This window comes from Rhinoderma darwinii, chromosome 1 (genome assembly GCF_050947455.1).
Source record: "Rhinoderma darwinii isolate aRhiDar2 chromosome 1, aRhiDar2.hap1, whole genome shotgun sequence".
Taxonomy (NCBI): Eukaryota; Metazoa; Chordata; class Amphibia; order Anura; family Rhinodermatidae; genus Rhinoderma; species Rhinoderma darwinii.
Genome location: NC_134687.1, coordinates 128,142,331 through 128,160,470, shown reverse-complemented (window position 1 = coordinate 128,160,470; position 18,140 = coordinate 128,142,331).

Genomic DNA, 18,140 nt, shown 5'->3' with positions numbered 1-18,140 from the left:
GGCAGGGCTTCCCGCAAAGCGAAGTACCATTATGTCGCGGTGATAGTGCGGTTCTCAGGAGCTGAGCCTGCACCATCACCGCCGGGTGCCAGATGTATGTTACAGCTGGCACCCTGAGGTAATGGCCAGGACCGGAGCTAGCATCCGATCCGGCCGATTAACCCCTCAGATGCTGCGTTCAATAGAGATCACGGCATGTGAGGAGTTTTTAGCCACTGGCACGTCAGCAACATGATAGCTGGGTTGCCAGTGGCTGCAAAGGCAATTGGAGGCCTAATACTTACCTCCCAGTCTGCCAGCAACGAAATCCTCCTATGCCCCGCTCGTCGGCGGGGCCCAAAAGGCTTCCGGTACCATCGGCAAGATGGCGCCGGCTCAGCTTCAGGCTCAGAAGCTGAGCCGGCGTCATCAGCAGTGGGTGTCCGCTGTATGTTACAGTGGACAGCCCACTGTAAAGGCAGAAACCGGAGCTAGCTCAGATTCCTGCCATTAACCCCTTTAATGCAGCGATCCAATGCGATCGCTGCATCAAAGTGCTTTGTATCAAATCGGCAGCCTGCCATGCGATGGCAAGGATGCCGACTGCTACTATGGCAACATGAGGCCTAATAATGACCTCCTGTTTGCCATTACGGAAGCCGATTAGGCCCCGACCGGAACTGGAGCCTGATCGGCTTGCTGTCAGTGAACAACTGACAGTTCTAATACATTGCATTACATAGGTAGAGCAATGTATTAGAACAACAACCAAACAGTTGGACCTTCAAGCCCCTAGTGGGAGTAAAGAAAAGTGTAAAAAAAGTAAAAACAAAAGTTGTAAAAAAAGAAAACTGTTTCAAGTAATAACATAAAACACGATCGCCCTTTTTCCATTATCAAGTCATTTATTATTGAAAAATAATAATAAAACCATACATATTTGGTATTACCGCGTCCATAACGACCAGAACTATAAAAATAATCTGTTATCTATCCTGCTTAGTGAAAACCGTAAAAAAAAACTATAAAATAATGCCAGAATTGCCGTTTTTTTTGTCACTTTGTCTTCCAAAAATTGAAATAAAAAGTGATCAAAAAGTCGCATGTATCCAACATACAGCTCCGTCAATGAAAAAATAAAAAAGTTATGGCTCTTACAACTTGGCGACAGAATAAATACATTCCTTTTACAAAAGTAATTTTATTGTACAAAAAATTGTAAAACATAAAAAAGTGCTATAAATTTGTTATGACCGGAATCGTACTGACCCGTAGAATAAAGTTACCATGTAATTTATGATGCGGGGTGAACGCTGTATAAAAAAAACAAAAAAAAAAACGATGCTAGAATTGCTGTTTTTTGATCAACTTGCCTCCCAAAAAAAAGGATAACAAGTGATCAAAAAGTCGCATGTACCCCAAAATGGTACCATTAATAACTACAGCTCGTCCCGCAAAAAAACAGCCCTCATGCCGCTACGTCTATGAAAAAATAAAATAAGTTAAGGCTCCAATAAGTCAGGAAAGAAAAATATTCGGTTGTGCAGGCCCGAGGGGAACATTTCTTCTGTTTCAAGTGCCCATTTAATTAGGGAACCAGGAAGAGTATGGCCCAAAAACATCTGCTGGAAGCGAGCACGCCCGTATTGTACCAGGACAACAGTTGCCAGCTAAATTCCCCAAACTGCAAAGGTGCGGAGTGTGGACCAAAAGGGGATAAGAAAGTACATTTATAAGTGCGACAATTTATGGATTATTTTATTGTTTACCCCATTATTATACCACCTGACTATGCCCCTGATGTACTCTGCCCGGCTTACATATGCCCCTACATTATAAACTGAAATACCAGTAACACTCGAAACAAAACTACTACCAAGCAAAATCCACGCTCCAAAAGCTAAATGGTGCTCCTTCCCATCTGAGCCCTACAGTGTGCCCAAACAACAGTTTACTTACACATATATGGCATCGCCATACCTGGGAGAACCCTTTTAACAATTTGTGGGGTATGAAAGGCTTGAGAAAGGCTCCAGTGTAAGGAGCTGAAGCTTTGCACTAAGGGTAATAAAGTACCCTGAAATTTTCACTTGATCTACGGAGTGCTCCCTATTTTTTGCTATAGATAGATAGATGATTGATAGATAGATAGATAGATAGATAGATAGATAGATAGATAGATAGATAGATAGATAGATAGATAGATAGATAGATAGATAGATAGATAGATAGATAGATAGATAGATAGATAGATAGATAGATAGATAGATAGATAGTTATACATTTCCTTTTACAATGGCTTCCACTAAAAGTTATTCAAACTGTTTATTAAATGTAAATTAGGATTTTCACATGAAGCCACTCCTTGCAGTTTTGCAACTTACTATAATAAGTGCAACGTTAGCAGAGGAAGTGACCTTGCTGGTATGCAGGCAATGCCAATAACTGAGAATGGGAAACTGGCTGATTAAAATTTTGCTCACTGGCATAAAACACTTGAAATGAATCATCTGATTTTCAAATGTTTCCACAGGCCGCTGCGGGCATAATAAATTACACTCGCACACAAAATAGAAAACAAGTACATAAGAAATTATAAAACTAAATCTATTCTCAAAAAAGACTTCAAGGTTGGTTAGCTGCTAACATCACGTATCACCATTCACATAGTTTCTTAGAAGAATTTAGATGCACTATTAACCATGTTAGCACTATTCCAAGCACTCAAAAATTTAAAGATGTTGCTGAGTTGTAATATTCTTCCAGACACAGCTAGGTGACAATGACCCAGGTTATTTACCTAGAGAATCATCTTCCCATGGAATTAGAAATACCCACAAGCATTTGGATGGCACAGGACTTGAGGCCCTTTTAAGTGGGTCAATGATTGGGCAAACGAGCCTTCATATGAACACTTGTTCCTAATCATTGCCCTGTGTAAACAGGGCAACAATCAGTCGATGAACGAGCAAACGCTCATTCACCGGCTGATCTGCTCGTTTATGCAGCACTAAATATTTTCTTTGTCGGCAGCACATCTCCATGTGTAAACAGGAAGATGTGCTGCTGACATTATGGAAATGTATGTGTACAAATGATCGTAGTAACGATTGCTCGTCCCCATACATGATGAAGTATTGTTTCCTGTGAAAGGAGAAAATAGATAGCTCGTTGATCGTCGCTCATTTTCATTTTTCCATTTTTAATAAGACCTTAAGGCACATAGCGATTATCCCTGAATTCTGATAAAAAGTCTTAGCTAACTTTTGAGCTCAGTCAACCACATTTATCAATGTGTTTTTATGCCTTTTCATTGTGTAAAACCCGACTTTTTAAAAGTTCCATCATAAAATGCATCATGTGTGCGTAATTTTTTTTCAACTTTTTTCCTTACTCTTTAAATTTGAAGTGATGAGCAAAGTAGGTGTGGTCTCCCAAGAAACACTTTTTTTTAATGTCAAATTTAATAACCGGAGTAAGCGCAATGGCGCAGAATCTGCTTAAAGATTTTTTAGACAATAAATTGACAGGAAAGGTATAGAGTACTATAAGCCTAGCCTGTTGCTGGCAAGAGACAGATCATAGTGATTCTCATGTGCTGCGCCACCACTCTGCTAGGAAGGGGCAGAGGAAAGCCCATATAAGAAAGAGGTTTAGCACCATTTAGGGAGACAGCAGTCAAACCACATAAGGTGCTAAACATGTGTGCTGTACAGTAGAAGAGCAGGACCTGGTCACCAACGAAAGCGGGCTTGTCTCTCTGCATTGAGATGGGGGAGAAGTGAAGGCTGCAGCTGTGGGGTGGTGAGCCACAGATTTGAGAAAGGGACACATGCCTATGTGGAGCTGTGAAGGAGGTCGCCAGCTGGAAAATGAATGAGTCTTTGGAGGGAAGCAATATGGCTGCTTTCTTGAGTGGATTTAGAGGCAGGTGTCACAGAGAAGACAGTGAGCTGGTCAGAGAACATTAGGGTCTAGGGATGATAGAGGTGGGGCGTAGATGAGGGTGGCTTGCAAGCACACCATGCAGGCCTCCTATGCAGTGTATTTTGGCTAAAGTGGTTAGCCCTCGGAAGTTTTCTAGGGCTGTGAATGTAGTCAGCTCGAAATTTGGGAACCATAGGAGTCTATAGTTTTACTTGTAGGGGATTAGTAGGATCTCTGTATTAGCGGGCCAGTGAGGAAGCTGCAGTGAGAATTGGTTGACCGGTAAGCCTAAAATGTGGCCTAGAAAGTACAGTGCTGTATAGGTTTGGAGTGCTGGAGTAGTCAGTGGAAGGGGTAATGTAGTGGGAGCCCTTGAGAGTTGGAATCATAAAAGTGGAGCTAAGTCAGGGTTTGGAGGTCTTGAGGTGGAAGTACCTGTGACACATGATTAATAGAGGAACATTAAGTCAGTGCCCCTAATATACCTTTGAGAGTCAGGGAGCGGTGGCAGGGCATATAAACTGATTTTACATTTTGTAACGTTTAAGATATTGTGCCACCTTATGTGCTGTAACCATCCAGATTGTGTGTCTCTTCTGAGAGTTATAATCATTAAAGGGTTATTCCCATCTTCAAAAATGTATTTAGGAAGCTCCCCCATGTAAAAATAAGAAGTTTTCTAATTACCTGTCCGTCGCCCAGCGATGTCGTTTTCCTGCCATTCTTGATAGAAGTCCAGGTCGGTCCCTCTTTGTATCTTGCTCGTTGTCTAGGTTCCCGGCCACCGCTATTTACCTTTAGCAGTGGCCGCGCATGCGTAATTACATCCTCTGCGTCCTGAGCAGAGGATGTCATTTACTCGTGAACGCGCATCTCGGCGCATCTCGTCGCATTCGCAGGAGATGCAGTGGAAGGCACCCGTCGCGAGAAGTCTGCGCTCCGCTAAAGGTAAGTATATATAGACAGAGGGCGTCAGGTTTTTTCCAATATCTATATACCACAAGTTTAGCCAAAACTAGAATTTTACAGAAAAGTCTTCTATGAACCCATGGGACAACGTACAATTCTTAAAACAGTAAAGGAAATTGTGGGGTACGAGGGACATTCATAGAAAATATACCATCTATATGCTTAAACACTTCCACCCAATATTGCTGAAGAAGAGGACAATCCCATAAGATGTGGGTAAGAGAGCCTATGTTTCCACAATTCCGCCAACACAATTTGGTAGTATTTGGATACATTTTATGCAAGCGCTCTGGCGTATAATACCACCTGAAAAGAGATTTTAAGCGGCTTCTAGATGCGAAACACACTTAAGGGAGATATTTATCCATTTTAAGGTCAGAGACCATTGTTTATCTGTAAAACATTTCCCAACTCCCTTTCCCAATGAACAATTGAGTAGTTTTTTAAAAAACAGAATGAGAAGATATAGAGCTATAAATGTGTTTTAGCCCTTTCGTTCCTTTTGTAAAACTATTCAGTAGTGACAGATTCCCTTGGAATGTAAGATCCATATGACTATGAATAAAATGTTTAACTCTAATATACCTAAACATTTCGTTCTGGGGGATAGAAAAAGACGCAATCAAGTTTGCAAACTTCAACAGAGTGTTATTATTAAAAGGTTGGTCACACGTCATAATGTTTTGCGATTTACAATTCCCAAGGTCCATGTCAATAATGGCCAATTCTAAAAAATCTAATGGAATATATTACCTAGGTATATGTAAACGTTCTGAGGAGTTCACATGTATGTGTGTCCAACAAGTCAAAGTTGCTTTAGTGAGTGGAGATAGCCCCTCCGGAAGTGGTAACCTTTCAAGTGGTAGGAACAAAAGGGCCTTTAGGTGCCGTGATCCCAAGTAAGACGCTTCAATATGTACCCAATGTTTTGAAACGTCCTCCTTCCACCAATACACCGGTTGAGCAGTCAAGGTCGTCACATAATTTTTATATAGATGAGGAACCCCCAATCCCCCTGAATTCTGAGCCTTAAACATTACGTGAGTGGCAATTCTCGGTTGTTTCTTTGCCCAAATGAAGGTCATTAATATACGTTGAATTTGTTTGAAATATGATGGGGGGGATGATATAGGGAGTGTCCTAAACAGGTACAATAGCTTTGGTAGCAAAAGCATTTTAAACGCTGCGATTCTGCCCAGCCAGGAGACCCCTACCTTCAGCATTCTGTCAATTTCAGATTGAATCACCTTATTAAGTGGAACGTAGTTTGCTCCAAATAGATCTCTATGTTGTTTAGTTAATCTAAGGCCCAAATATGTGATATCTGACATGTTCCAAACAAAATTATATTTAGACTGGAGAAAATGTAGAGTGGATGTTGATAGATTCAAGGGAAGGATCTGTGATTCCATAGCCGCTTCTAAAGACGTCTCCGGATTGGACAAAGACAAAATGACATCATCTGTATATAATGATATAGTATGTGTCCTCTAACCTATTTTAATGCCGTGGACCGCCTTGTGTAGTCTGAGAAGTTGAGCTAACGGTTCCATAGAAAGCATGAATATAAGGGGTGACAAAGGGCAACCCTGTCTAGTTCCATTCGTAATTCTAAAATCTTTAGATAGTACCCCATTTGTAGAAATTTTTGCCGAAGAATCTCAGTATAAGGGTATGTGCACACACACTAATTACGTTCGTAATTGACGGACGTATTTCGGCCGCAAGTACCGGACCGAACACAGTGCAGGGAGCCGGGCTCCTAGCATCATACTTATGTACAATGCTAGGAGTCTCTGCTTCTCTGCAGGACAACTGTCCCGTACTGTAATCATGTTTTCAGTACGGGACAGTAGTTCCACGGAGAGGCAGGGACTCCTAGCATCGTACATAAGTATGATGCTAGGAGCCCGGCTCCCTGCACTGTGTTCGTTCCACTACTTGCGGCCGAAATACGTCCGTCAATTACGGACGTAATTAGTGTGTGTGCACATACCCTAAGGCTTGTATAGTTGAAATTATGACACCCGAAAACCCCAGTTGAGAAAGCATACACCCATGAAATATGGTCAAACGCTTTCTCCGTGTCCAGTCCAAGCAAAACAGAAGGAATGTGTTTTTGTTCAATGTGATGTAGCAGACCAATTATTCTTCTGGTGTTATCTGAGCCTTGTCATCCTTTTATAAAACTGGTCTGATCATCTATTATTAGGTGGGGAAAAATAGGGGATAATCTATTCGCAATTATTTTAGCGTATAATTTCAAATCAATGTTAAAGGACGAGTGTCGCGAAAAACATTTTTTTTATATCAATTTGCTTTTAGTGTTTTAATAAAAAATGTTTTATTTATTTGTGTGTTTGTGTTTTACTTTTTTTTATTTTTTAACTTTTTCTTGTCTATGGGGGCTGCCATTTTTTTTTCCATCTCTGTATGTGTCGATTAACGACACATACAGACATGGAATACGGCACATACAGCCACATAGTGAATGCGAACGGGAGCCGTTCCATCCACTATGCTGTACGCCGCCTGTGTGGGAACGGCGCATGCGCCGCTCCCACACAGTCCAAATTGAAGGTCTTCGGCCGAGCGACGTCCGGCGCCATTTTCTTGTGGACCGGAAGCCGCAGCCGGACAGTAAGATTACTACTTCCGGTCGCGGCTTCCGGACTTGTGTTCTGAAGCAAGCACTTGGAGCGGAGGGAGCAGACGGAGCGGACGGACCGGAGGGAGCGGCGGCGGCAGGAGCAGGTAAATTATTTCTGTGTATGTACGTATTTTAGTGTGTGATTACTACTGTATGTAAACCTACTACACTGTGTGTTAGCTCAAAAAATGACAACACACAGTGTAGGAGGTTTGACCGTTCAATCCCCTCCTTTCTCCTGGCACTAGCCAGGATAAGGGAGGGGGGATTCTGTGAGCTCACTAGAGCGAGTGTGTATTCTCAAATTTTGCAGCATAAAGCAATGTGGTTGCTTTACCACATGCCAATGCTGCAATTTTGGGAATTGCTCCATCTAGTGACCAGCACTGGGAAATCTTATAAATTAGAATCTAATTTATAATATTTTCTGGCTCGTGAAAAAAATTTAAAAAATTAGAACAATGTTTGATCATTTATACACTAACTGTTTAACTAAGAAATTTTTTTTTTATAGCGACACATTCCCTTTAAGTAAGGAAATTGGTCTAAAATTGGTCTAAAATTTTGAGGTTGGTCAGTGGCTTTTCACAGTTTCGGTAGAATAATTAATAAAGCCTCTTGATTTTCTTTAGGGAAAGAACCAGAGGTTTGTGCTGCTTGAAAAAATAAGCATAAATATGGCGAAAGGATCTCTCTAAGAGATTTATAGTACGCGTTTCTGAGGCCGTCTGGACCTGGTGCTTTGTCCGGGTGCAGCGTAAGTATTATATTATTTATTTCAGATTCTGAAATCGGGGCATTTAGATTGTGTAATTGATCTGCTGTTAGTTTGGATAGGGGAATGTCATCCAGAAAAGCTTGAATGTCTTCTGTAGTTGGATGTGACACGAACGGATCTTTTAAATTATACAAAGTTTCATTAAAAAAAACTTAAAACGATCGGCAATGTTTACCAGATGTAAAATGAAATTTAGAGATGCTAATTTAAGAGTCATTAGTTACAGTAAAAGGTGTGCTGCAGATCCATTCCCTTATCCCATTTGTTAAGGACATGTACATACATAGCAAATATACATAGGAAGTGAACCAGATAACCATCTGATGCCATATCTTAGTACAAAATATCAATGTGAGAGAAAATATTGGTATCAAGAATTTCAAAAGGACGTTTGTTCTGCCCAGAAAATTGCAATAATGCAAAGCCATATATAAAGCACAGTTTTCAACACAGAAATAATAGAAGACCACAAAATATAAAACAAAAAAACAGCAAAAGCTGGAAAACATACAGTATGTGTATGGGGGAAGAAAGTCAGTATGAAGTGGATTCAAGATGGATGTCTTGTGCACCAAAAAATTCTATAATGTACCCTCTACAAAGGTATCTAGGTACCTTCAACAATGCGGGTGAGATTGTCGAGAGTTCTGGTGCCATTCTACCGCCACATGGTGTGGATGTTGTGTCGCAGGTTTGGTTGGAGGATCAACCTTTATATTCCATTGATGCAACAGCTTCAACCCATCTTCCAATGATCCGATGACGTGCATGGTATTATGCCTTTTCACCAGAGGTTTGACTGGGAAACCCCATCTATACAGGATTTGACTTTCTCTGAGTGCCGTGGTTATTGGAATCAAATTTCTAAGCATTTGTAGAGTCGCTGCCGATAGATCAGTGAAGACCGAAATCATCCTAAATTGAGATGGTATCCTATCTTTCTTTCTGGTAGCTTCCATCAGACATTCCTTGATATGAAAAAACTGGATACGTGCCAAGATACCTCTTGGAACATCAGCAGCCAGATGTTTGGGTCTGGATAAACTCTGTGTTCTGTCAATAATCAGATCCCTCTGGGAAAACTCTGGAAGAATGCTTTTAATAAAATCTTGTGCGTAAGTGTTGAGATCTTGTGGGTTAATTTCCTCGGGAATACCCTGAAATTTTATGTTATTGCGCCTTGATCTGTCTTCCATGTCTGCCAATTTAGCTTTGACCTGGGCCAGTTCATCTGACATGTCATAGTGCGCATCTATTAAATCATTATGAGATGAAGTAACCTCTCCCATTTTGTTTTCTAAATGATGAACTCTGTGTTCAACCACTTGCACAGATGTAGATAACGGGTTAATAAGGTTTGCCAAGCCTGTATGTAGAGATTGATGCATAGCTTGTAACATATTCTTCATCATCAGTTCAGTGACTGTGTTTGAAAAGGAAGGTAAATGACCCAGAAAATCGCATATTTCTCCCATTGGAGTGTGCAGATTAGATGTAGCAGATATTGAGGGGTGTCTTACCCTGTCTGGAGACGTTTCAGGACTTAGAACTCTTTGCTTCTGTTTCTCAGGACTTCTGGCCGAGGGAGAAGATGGCGCCGATATGGCCGACCCACGTGGTGTGGAGCGTTGATGGCGGGTGTCGGCTGCCTCGTGGTGAGACCTGAAGTCTTTCTTCTGTCTAGTCCTCTGCTCCTGAAGTAAGTAAGGAGACACCAGCGGGTCTGAGTTGCGCCGTTTGTGAGCAGTAAGCTCCCACAGCTGAGCCGGTGTGAGATCCGACGGCGGCTCTGAGACCAAAGATCCTGCATGTGATCCAGCATCTGCATCGTCCCCTTCTCCATGAGTCTGGAGGGGTAGAAGTCGGTGAGTTTCGCGGGTTTTGTCACCGGTCTTTTCCTCCTCGGCATTCCCGGGGTCACCAGGAGTATTTTTTAGAGATATTTAGTCAATGTGAGGCTTTCAGCCACTATTTAGGTCGCGATGGTGCAGGAGCTCACCAGTTAGACGTCCATCTCTCTCCACAGCCAAGCTACGCCCCGCTGCTTTTATTTTTTAATGTGAATACCTAGGTGTATCCTCACTTTTGTTGGTGCTGTTATTTTTATCAACATGAATACATTTTATGGATAAGCACTGCAATAGCCCAGCAGAGTATGATGGGAAAATGTGTCTCTACCACAGGCCTTACCTCTACAATGCTCATTGTACAGTGCAGGAGTTGCCCTCTGCTTGGAGGATGCCTCTATGGCATAAGGGGGCTCATTGTGACTCTATCGCCAAAAGGTCCACATAAATCTGCAGCCGTTCCAGTTCCTTGCCTATATAAGGCAACTAGTAGTGTACGAGACTGCTGGTTGTGTATGCTAGTCTGTGTTTGTTAGGCCTATTGTTTGAGTCCTCTCATGTTTAAGTTACTGTAATCCTGTGTTCTGTCTTTCTTGTTTAAAATTGAGATATATATATAAAGAAATCTTCTCTGTGTCCCAGGAGTTCAGTCATGTCCCCCTTCCTCTTCCTCTCTGTCCTGTGTCTGGCCTTAAAGGGGTTGTCCCAAGTGGACTCAAATTTTTTTTTTTACACATTCTAAGCAGGAAATGAATTTTAAAACATTTGCTGTTAAAAAATTGTAAAAATTCATTTCCTAAGTGCCTTTTTTTTACACTTGATAACTCAGCAAGTGCTGGTTATCTTTTCTAAAAAGGGGCGTGAGCGGCTTGATGTCAATCAAGCCGCTCTGCTCTGCAGTGTGCGCGCTCCCGATGTTGCTAGAAACTGTAGTTCTAGCAACATCGGGAGAATGTTCGTCTCAAGCAGGCATGATAAGCCCGATTGAGACGTATTACGGTCAATGTCATCAACCCTACACTACACTAACTACACTACACTACATTACATTCACCCAGTTTCGGCAAGCCACTTTTCCCTCCCCCACCCTGTCACTACATTTTTGTACCCGCCGCACCGGTGCTGCATCAGCACCCGGCGAACAACTAAAAATATATTTTAAAAAATTAACTCACCTAAGACGTTCTAACGGCGCTCTGAACGGTCCCGTCACTTGCCATCTTCCTTCTTCTTGGCGCCGCTCATATTCATAGTAACAATGCGTTGTGTCGCAGATGACGTAATCATATCAGGCCCACGTGATTACGTCATCTGCGCCCACCGCTCTGTTATTGTGAATGGGAGAAGAAAAGTGACGGGACCGTTCAGCTCTTCGTGGGAACGTCTTAGGTGAGTTTATTTTTGTATGTATGTTTTCATGTATGTGTATATGTGCATGTATGTTTGCATGTATGTATGTATGTATGTATGTATATGTATGTATGTATGTATGTTTTCTTGTATGTATGTTGTCATGTTTGTATGTGTATATGTGCATGTATGTGTATATGTGCATGTATGTTTTCATGTATGTATGTTTGCATGTATGTATGTATGTATGTTTGCATGTATGTTTGCTTGTATGTATGTTTGCTTGTATGTATGTATGTATGTATGTTTGCATGTATGTATTTTTGTATGTATGTTTTCATGTATGTATGTTGTCATGTTTGTATGTGTATATGTGCATGTATGTTTGCATGTATGTAAGTTTTCATGTATGTATGTTTGCATGTATGTATATATGTATATGTTTGTATGTATGGTTAAATGCAAGTATGTATATTTGCATGTATGTATGTTTGCATGTATGTATGTTTGCATGTATGTATGTATGTTTGCATGTATGTATGTGTGCATGTATGTATGTTTGCATGTATGTATGTATGTTTGCATGTATGTATGTTTGCATGTATGTTTGTATGTATGTATGTTTGCTTGTATGTATGTTTTCATGTATGTATGTTGTCATGTTTGTATGTGTATATGTGCATGTATGTTTGCATGTATGTATGTTTTCTTGTATGTATGTTGTCATGTTTGTATGTGTGTATGTTTTCATGTATGTGTTTTCATGTATGTATGTTTTCATGTAGGTATGTTTGCATGTATGTTTGTATGTATGTTTTCATGTATGTATGTTGTCATGTTTGTATGTGTATATGTGCATGTATGTTTGCATGTATGTATGTTTGCATGTACAGTGAAGGAAATAAGTATTTGATCCCTTGCTGATTTTGTAAGTTTGCCCACTGTCAAAGTCATGAACAGTCTAGAATTTTTAGGCTAGGTTAATTTTACCAGTGAGAGATAGATTATATATAAAAAAATAAAGAAAATCACATTGTCAAAATTATATATATTTATTTGCATTGGGCACAGAGAAATAAGTATTTGATCCCCTACCAACCATTAAGAGTTCAGCCTCCTCCAGACCAGTTACACGCTCCAAAACAACTTGGTGCCAGCATTATAGACAGCTGTATTACATGGTCACCTGTATAAAAGACTCCTGTCCATAGACTCAATGAATCAGTCTGACTCTAAACTCCACAACATGGGCAAGACCAAAGAGCTTTCTAAGGATGTCAGGGACAAGATCATAGACCTGCACAAGGCTGGAATGGGATACAAAACCATAAGTAAGACGCTGGGTGAGAAGGAGACAACTGTTGGTGCAATAGTAAGAAAATGGAAGACATACAAAATGACTGTCAATCGACATCGATCTGGGGCTCCATGCAAAATCTCACCTCGTGGGGTATCCTTGATCCTGAGGAAGGTGAGAGCTCAGCCGAAAACTACACGGGGGAACTTGTTAATGATCTCAAGGCAGCTGGGACCACAGTCACCAAGAAAACCATTGGTAACACATTACGCCGTAATGGATTAAAATCCTGCAGTGCCCGCAAGGTCCCCCTGCTCAAGAAGGCACATGTACAGGCCCGTCTGAAGTTTGCAAATGAACATCTGGATGATTCTGAGAGTGATTGGGAGAAGGTGCTGTGGTCAGATGAGACTAAAATTGTGCTCTTTGACATTAACTGAACTTGCCGTGTTTGGAGGAAGAGAAATGCTGCCTATGACCCAAAGAACACCGTCCCCACTGTCAAGCATGGAGGTAGAAACATTATGTTTTTGGGGTGTTTCTCTGCTAAGGGCACAGGACTATTTCACCGCATCAATGGGAGAATGGATTGAGCCATGCACCATCAAATCCTGAGTGACAACCTCCTTCCCTCCACCAGGACATTAAAAATGGCTCGTGGCTGGGTCTTCCAGCACGACAATGACCCGAAACATACAGCCAAGGCAACAAAGGAGTGGCTCAAAAAGAAGCACATTAAGGTCATGGAGTGGCCTAGCCAGTCTCCAGACCTTAATCCCATCGAAAACTTATGGAGGGAGCTGAAAATCCGAGTTGCCAAGCGACAGCCTCGAAATCTTAATGATTTACAGATGATCTGCAAAGAGGAGTGGGCCAAAATTCCATCTAACATGTGTGCAAACCTCATCATCAACTACAAAAAACGTCTGACTGCTGTGCTTGCCAACAAGGGTTTTGCCACCAAAGGGATCAAATACTTATTTCTCTGTGCACAATGCAAATAAATATATATAATTTTGACAATGTGATTTTCTTTTTTTTTTTAATATAATCTATCTCTCACTGGTAAAATTAACCTAGCCTAAAAATTCTAGACTGTTCATGTCTTTGACAGTGGGCAAACTTACAAAATCAGCAAGGGATCAAATACTTATTTCCTTCACTGTATGTATGTTTGCTTGTATGTATGTTTTCTTGTATGTATGTTGTCATGTTTGTATGTGTATATGTGCATGTATGTGTACATGTGCATGTATGTTTGCATGTATGTATGTTTGCATGTATGTATGTTTTCATGTATGTATGTTTGCATGTATGTATGCATGTATGTTTGCATTTATGTATGTTTACATGTATGTATGTTTGCATGTATGTATGTTTGCATGTATGTATGTATGTTTGCTTGTATGTATGTTTGCTTGTATGTATGTTTGCATGTATGTATGTTTGCATGTATGTATATATGTACATGTTTGTATGTATGGTTGAATGCAAGTATGTATATTTGCATGTATGTATGTTTGCATGTATGTATGTATGTCTGTTTGCATGTATGTCTGTTTGCATGTATGTATGTATGTATGTTTGCATGTATGTTTGCATGTATGTCTGTTTGCATGTATGTATGTTTGCATGTATGTATGTTTGCTTGTATGTATGTTTTCTTGTATGTATGTTGTCATGTTTGTATGTTTATATGTGCATGTATGTGTACATGTGCATGTATGTTTGCATGTATGTATGTTTGCATGTATGTATGTTTTCATGTATGTATGTTTGCATGTATGTATGCATGTATGTTTGCATTTATGTATGTTTGCATGTATGTATGTATGTATGTTTGCTTATATGTATGTTTGCTTGTATGTATGTTTGCATGTATGTATGTTTGCATGTATGTATGTTTGCATGTATGTTTGTTTGCATGTATGTATGTTTGCTTGTATGTATGTTTGCTTGTATGTATGTTTGCTTGTATGTATGCTTGTATGTTTGCTTGTATGTATGTATGTTTGCTTGTATGTATGTTTGCTTGTATGTATGTTTGCATGTATGTATGTTTGCATGTATGTATGTTTGCATGTATGTATGTTTGCATGTATGTATGTTTGCTTGTATGTATGTTTGCTTGCATGTATGTTTGCTTGTATGTATGTATGTTTGCTTGTATGTATGTTTGCTTGTATGTATGTTTGTTTGCTTGTATGTATGTTTGCTTGTACAGTGAAGTAAATAAGTATTTGATCCCTTGCTGATTTTGTAAGTTTGACCACTGTCAAAGACATGAACAGTCTAGAATTTTTAGGCTAGGTTAATTTTACCAGTGAGAGATAGATTATATTTTAAAAAAAAAACAGAAAATCACATTGTCAAAATTATATATATTTATTTGCATCGTGCACAGAGAAATAAGTATTTTATCCCCTACCAACCATTAAGAGTTCATCCTCCTCCAGACCAGTTACACGCTCCAAATCAACTTGGTGCCTGTATTAAAGACAGCTGTCTTAAATGGTCACCTGTATAAAATACTGCTGTCCACAGACTCAATTAATCAGTCGGACTCTAACCTCTACAACATGGGCAAAACCAAAGAGCTTTCTAAGGATGTCAGGGACAAGATCATAGACCTGCACAAGGCTGGAATGGGCTACAAAACCATAAGTAAGACGCTGGGTGAGAAGGAGACAACTGTTGGTGCAATAGTAAGAAAATGGAAGACATACAAAATGACTGTCAATCGACATCGATCTGGGGCTCCAAGCAAAATCTCACCTCGTGGGGTATCCTTGATCCTGAGGAAGGTGAGAGCTCAGCCGAAAACTACACGGGGGGAACTTGTTAATGATCTCAAGGCAGCTGGGACCACAGTCACCAAGAAAACCATTGGTAACACATTACGCCGTAATGGATTAAAATCCTGCAGTGCCCGCAAGGTTCCCCTGCTCAAGAAGGCACATGTACAGGCCCGTCTGAAGTTTGAAAATGAACATTTGGATGATTCTGAGAGTGATTGGGAGAAGGTGCTGTGTTCAGATGAGAGTAAAGTTGAGCTCTTTGGCATTAACTCAACTCGCCATGTTTGGAGGAAGAGAAATGCTGCCTATGACCCAAAGAACACCGTCCCCACTGTCAAGCATGGAGGTGGAAACATTATGTTTTGGGGGTGTTTCTCTGCTAAGGGCACAGGACTACTTAACCGCATCAATGGGAGAATGGATGGAGCCATGTACCGTCAAATCCTGAGTGACAACCTCCTTCCCTCCACCAGGACATTAAAAATGGCTCGTGGCTGGGTCTTCCAGCACGACAATGACCCAAAACATACAGCTAAGGCAACAAAGGAGTGGCTCAAAAAGAAGCACATTAAGGTCATGGAGTGGCCTAGCCAGTCTCCAGACCTTAATCCCATCGAAAACTTATGGAGGGAGCTGAAAATCCGAGTTGCCAAGCGACAGCCTCGAAATCTTAATGATTTACAGATGATCTGCAAAGAGGAGTGGGCCAAAATTCCATCTAAGGGTATGTGCACACACACTAATTACGGACGTAATTAGTGTGTGTGCACATACCCTTACATGTGCGCAAACCTCATCATCAACTACAAAAAACGTCTGACTGCTGTGCTTGCCAACAAGGGTTTTGCCACCAAGTATTAAGTCTTGTTTGCCAAAGGGATCAAATACTTATTTCTCTGTGCACAATGCAAATAAATATATATAATTTTGACAATGTGATTTTCTTTATTTTTTTATATATAATCTATCTCTCACTGGTAAAATTAACCTAGCCTAAAAATTTTAGACTGTTCATGACTTTGACAGTGGGCAAACTTACAAAATCAGCAAGGGATCAAATACTTATTTCCTTCACTGTATGTATGTTTGCTTGTATGTATGTTGTCATGTTTGTATGTGTATGTGTGCATGTATGTTTGCATGTATGTATGTATGTTTGTTTGTTTGTATAAATGTCTGTATGGCCATGTAGGATACTGTCTGCTGGCGCCCTGTATCTAAGCCAACTTTGCCGCAGGCTTCTATACATGGTATAACAGTCAGTTTCACACATGAAAGTGAAACTAAGCCTACGACATGTTTTATTTCATTTTTTTTTTTATATTTTGGATTTTTTACAGGTTTGGTGTTTGGACTACGTCGGTTTCGAGGACTACTTAGATGACGCTTTTTTTTCATCAATAAAATATTTAATGAGGGTTGTGTTGGAGGTGCTTTATTTCAATAAAATATTTTATCTATATCTTTGTCTTTTCTTTTCAAGTTTTATTACTATCACTTTAGTAATGGCCGCTGTCTGAGTGACAAGGTCCATTACTAAGGGGAGGCTTAGTGTTAGCCGGTACAGAGGCTAACACTAAACACCATTATTACCCCGGTACCCACCACCACCAGGGGTGCCGGGAAGAGCTGGGTACGATCCAGTACCCGACCATCTGTTGTGATGGTCGGGCTCCGGGGCGGCCGCAGGCTGGTATTATGAGGCTGGGAAGGGCCAAAAACAGTGGACCTTCCCACCCTTGTAATGCTAGGCTGCTGCTGCTGTGTTGTATCTGGCTGGTTATAAAAATGGAGGGGACCCCACATCATTTTTTTTTATTATTTATTTATTTTATTTTAAGACATGGGGTTCCACCCAATTTATCATAACCAGCCACAAACAACACAGTGTTATTAGCCTGGGATTGTACTAAACCAGTGGCCCCTCCCACCCGTGTAATGCCAGGCTGCTGCGGCCTTGTATATGGCTGGTTATTAAAAATGTGGGGGACCCAACGTCTATTGTTAGATTTTTTTTAAAAAACGACGTGGGGGTCCCCCACATTTTTATAACCAGCCCGATACAACACAGCAGCAGCAGCCTAGCATTACAAGGGTGGGAAGGTCCACTGTTTTTGGCCCTTCCCAGCCTCATAATACCAGCCTACGGCACCCCCAGTACCCGACCATCACAACAGATGGTCGGGTACTGGATCGTACCAAGCTCTTCCCGGCACCCCTGGTGGTGGTGGGTACCGGGGTAATAATGGGTGGTTAGTGCTAGCCTCTGCACCGACTAACACTAAGTACCGACTTAATAATGGACGCTGTCAATCAGCCAACTACCATTATCTAGGCACTAATAAAGTTTGAAAAAAAAACACAAAGACAATTTTTTTTTATTGAAATAAGAAATCCTCAACAAAACCCTCGTTAACCATTTTATTACAATTTTCAAAAAACGTAGATCTACGCAGTAGTCCAACGAATCGAAGATGTAGTCCAATTGGTACATCAAAATCTGCAACAACATAAAAAAAAAGTTATCAATGTGAACAATACCGAT